The following is a 4,661-nucleotide window of genomic DNA, read 5'->3' as shown; positions in this document are numbered from 1 at the left end:
GTGATAGACATTTGAATTTTGGCTTCCAAAGTCATTCTCCAAGAGTTTAAAGGGTTGTTTCGCCATCCTGAGTTATAATTACTGCCCATGAAATTGGCTTCCTCTTTACTTTTATAGCTAGATAATTATTGTTGTCATAGCCTAAGGAGCTGCAATGCTCACATAAAGAAGCTGTAGTTAGTTTTGATGATTGTCCCTGAATTTTCAATAAAGCTTTCACCTGTTTGGTTAGAGCTTCTAACTGACCTGTCAAAGTGTTGCCCTTTGCTAGGTATACTAGAGCAGTCTCCTTCTTCCTGTTCGTGAAAGGGTCAACTATGTGCCACTGAAAACTAGCAAATGTCATCTCATCCACCAATTTATATGCCTCATCTAGGTCCTTCCTCATAAGGGCTCCTCCAGCTGCTACATCAATTGTGGCTCTGTTGAAGACTGATAATCCACTATAGAAAATTTGCATTTGTCTTCACATGAGAAAATCATGATAAGGGCACCTCATCAATAGTTCTCCAAATCGTTCACATGCTTTAAATAAGAATTCTAACTTATGTTGCTGGGAGTTTGATATCTCTATCATCAAATTAGTAGAACGAGATGGAGGAAAATATTTTCCCAAAAATTGTTGAGTCAAATCCTCTCATGTTATGATAAAACTTGTTGGGAGCGTAGCAAACTATGCATTCACCTTTTTCGTGTTAGGGAATGGGAAAAGGCAGAGCTTAATGGTATCAATGGTAACCCCATTGTATTTGATGGTGTTTGTAAGCCGGAAGAAATTTTTCAGATGGAAGTTGGGGTCTTCTTGAGGCATTTATCCAAACTGTGTAGAGTTCTAGATCATAGTTATCAATGTTGGTTTTAACTCAAAATTGTTGGTCTTCATTTTAGGGGCCACAATGCTCCCAAAAGCACCTCTAGCAATGGATGTGATGTAATCTTGAATTGATCTTTTTCCCTCTACTAGTTTTTATTCTCTCAGCTCTTTCCTTTGCCTATGCACAGTTCTCTCGATCTCTAAATCAAATAAGCAAGTTGTAAGAGACTTAGAACAAGTGAGTATACACTAAAGAAATTTTATAAAATAAATAAAAATAAAACAAATATTAAAACAAAAATTAAATTAAATAAATTAAAAATAGACAGAGCAAGGCTAAAATAAAGTGAAACATAAATTGCTCAAAAATTAATCTCTAGCAACGGCGTCAAAAACTTGTTCTGTGGGCAAGTGTACCCATCAAAAAGTAATAAATGGTTCTAAAAATAAGTTTGTGAGATTATTGTCCCATAAGGATTATTTTTCAATTACTAAGAATTTCTTAATTTAGTTGTTTGAGCTTAAAAGATGTGAGATTAATTAAAACAAGAATTTAATTATAAAATTAATCGTAAAATTTAGAACAAGTAACACAATGCACGTCCTGGATGAACTTATCGGAAGGGACTTGGGCATATAGATTTTCTCATTCAATCATTTATGTTATTATTTTGTTTAACTTTAAATCTAATTTCCTTGTGAGTACCTATCATTTATACAAATACTATCAATACTCAATGGTCATAAACTATTAATATTCTTTTCTCTAAACTAACATCTATAATGGTCATTTAAGATATTAATTTAAGAAAGCATAAAGCACCTATGAACTTGTTAATTTAATAACGATTAGAAGAGAAAGATTGATTTGGTTCATCTAATTCTTTGTCTCGTTTTATCCTATAGATCCATTAACTAATCAAGATACAGTCGTCTGATGATGTAATTAATTATGATTATGTTATGAGTGGTTAATTCACAACATATAATTATGTGCAGTAGGATAAACACTAATCACAGATGAAAATCAAACTTAGATTCAAACATCAAAATTTCATAAATTCATGAATAAAAATTCTCATAACCCTCGTTATACACTTAGTTACTCATGCTAACGAAAGAAACTAAAACAATCATAAACAAAGTCAGAGTCAAAAGAAATAACAAATTAGAATGTCCCCAAAGGTTGGGGATGAGATGAGTTCCCTGTCTTCAAATACAATCACTTAAAGCTCTAAACTCCACCAAGAATATGCCAAAGATCCGTTCAGAAGAGTGAGATGAATGGTGTATCAAAAGGTCAAGGACAAGGTTAGAAACGGGGGTCTGTTAGTTGTGTTCTTGAGACTCTTTTAACAGGGTTTGAAAACTCTAAAAGTTGATATTATAGCAAGTAAGCATGGATGTGCAAGCCCATATGCACAGTTGTGCATATGTTCGAAGCACCACGTGCTTTCTTCTAAGGTATGGGCGTGTTGACTATTGTGAAGCTTTGTTTTCTAGCCAATTTGGGCCCAAAAATTCAACTATATCCCTTTTTATGCTAAACTACACAATATATGTATGAATTAATGCAAAAATCCCAATAAAATAAAGGTCAAACATAAACATATGGGTCATAAAAGTGGGTCAAAATATAGACTTACCATATCACAGAACTAGCCCTAGGAAAAAAAACTAAGTTCTTAATACCAATTGCTATGACAAAAATGAGAAAGAGAAATAATTGTTAAGATACCTTGAATTTATGTATGACCCAATGTTTTTGTTGTATCTTGAATTTTAGTCATTATTATTTTAATGTGTGTATTGGGGCCATGGGGTGTTTATGAGAAAGATATATGCATTGTAAAAGTTCTCACATTATATTATTTCAGGGTTGTCCTTATATAACAACTATAATTTTTAATTTTCAAGTCTCCACTTCACGGAAGTTCTCAAGGGGGGAGTGCAATTTTTCACAATAGTTGTATAAAGAGCCTATGATTAAGTGGGATATGGTTCATTTGCAATATAAGTTTTTCAAGTGCTATGAAGTTTGACATAGAGAAATTGATGGAAGAAATAATTTTGGCTTTTGGCAAGTACAAGTAAAGGATATATTGATACAATTGGGACTACACAAGATTGAGTTATGTGCTAGCAATGTCTTTCTCATTGTGAAAGAGGGTAATTTTCTCTAAAAGATTAGAGTGTATCCCATGACATTACCATGTTGTCATGGAAAGGATAAGTTATATTGCTAACAAATCTATGATTGCTCATGGACATTGGTCAATATTGATGCAAGATGTGTGATAATAGTACATGGAAATTGGTTAACAATTATGTAAGATATGTGATGATAATGCATGATTGTTGGTTAACATTGATGCAAGATGTATGGTGATAACACATGGGCATTAGTTAATATTGATGCAAAGTGTGTGGTGATGACATACAAGCATTACTTAACTTGATGCATGGTGTATGGTGTAGCATGGAAACGTTGGCCAACATTGATCCAAGGTGTGTGGTATACTCTTTATGGTAGAGTATGATAGTTCTTTTGAACTATGATTGTTAATGTAGACAATGAAAGTACAAGATGATTTATTTCAATTAAGGTAAAGATTGTTGGAGTTGGTTAAAATAAAGTGCAAATGAGTATTAACTAATATTGTTTATGGTACAGTATGATAGTTCTTTTAAATTATGATTTTCAATGTAACAATGAAAGTAGATAAATTTATTTCAATTAATGTAAAGATTATTGAAGTCAGCTAAAATAAAGTATTTTGGAACAAGTCACATTGCCTATGTTTGTGACTTGCCAATTCTTGGTGGGATTGTAAAAAAAAAAAAAAAATAGAAAAATTAGAATAAGAACCTTCACTTTGAGGCATAACATGTTTAAGTTCTTCTATTGAAAATTCATTAATCTCATTAAATTGGCAATTAATATTGTCAAAACAACTAATAAAAATGTATACAGCTCAATTTATCTGGAAAGTGCAAAAATCAATAAAAGTATAATAACATAAATGAAAAAAAAAAAAAAAAAACTCAGTTAACTGTCATCAAAATCCCACCAAAAGTCTCCCATGATCTCAACCTCTCTGGCTCTCTTATTTTATTACTTGCAACTTACCACAACATTCAGTTCAATCTACAAACAAACGTTCTTTATGTTTAGAAATAACTTTGTAATGCATATAAAGGGGCTCGTGTGCTTTTTCTATCCCCAAAACGTTTATTCACTCTCTCTTTCTCTCTCACACATAGCTAGAAAAAGAGTTTGGGATTCCATACAGCTAAAAAGAACAGACCAATGATTGGTCCTTTTCTTGCATTTTTACCTTCCTTGTCCATCACTCCTACTTAAAAATTTCCTTAGAAAGAGATAAATGTTATTGCAACATAGTGGAAATGGTAGAACTTCCATGTTTAACATGGTTGATGACTAGAGCACAGCACAATATCCCACCCAACGAATCCCCTACTAAACTTCCTTGATTCTCTCTTTATTGAAAGTTAATACCAATATTCAGCATAGGAATAATAACAATTATTAGATTTGATACATTGCCAAATGGTCAAGTATGTCATACTCAACCCCTCATGGTTTAGTTTGCCAAAAGTAATCCCCCTCACAAGAGGTTGTATGGCAGATTCCCCACCTTCCCATGTTACAACTTCTCCTTTAACTATCCCTACCATTCACACATTTTATAAAACCCCACATCCCTCCCTTCCCTCTCCTTCCATATTTCATCTCATCCTTCTTTTCTTCCCTTCCCTCTTACCATTGTTCCATTATCATTAGTTCATTACATCTCCTAATCCATTAGTCCTCTTCCTTGTCAAG

General features: G+C 32.8%; 1 non-coding gene across 1 annotated transcript; it reads left to right on the top strand.

Annotated features, from left to right (window-relative positions):
* Positions 1–476: 476 nt before the first annotated feature.
* Positions 477–583, top strand: LOC113866412. The gene has a single exon (XR_003505051.1). It is a non-coding gene; the product is annotated as a small nucleolar RNA R71 (small nucleolar RNA).
* Positions 584–4,661: the final 4,078 nt, after the last annotated feature.

This window comes from Abrus precatorius, unplaced genomic scaffold, assembly GCF_003935025.1.
Source record: "Abrus precatorius isolate BTA unplaced genomic scaffold, Abrus_2018 Scaffold4, whole genome shotgun sequence".
NCBI lineage: Eukaryota > Viridiplantae > Streptophyta > Magnoliopsida > Fabales > Fabaceae > Abrus > Abrus precatorius.
This window is presented reverse-complemented; position numbering and strand designations above follow the sequence as displayed.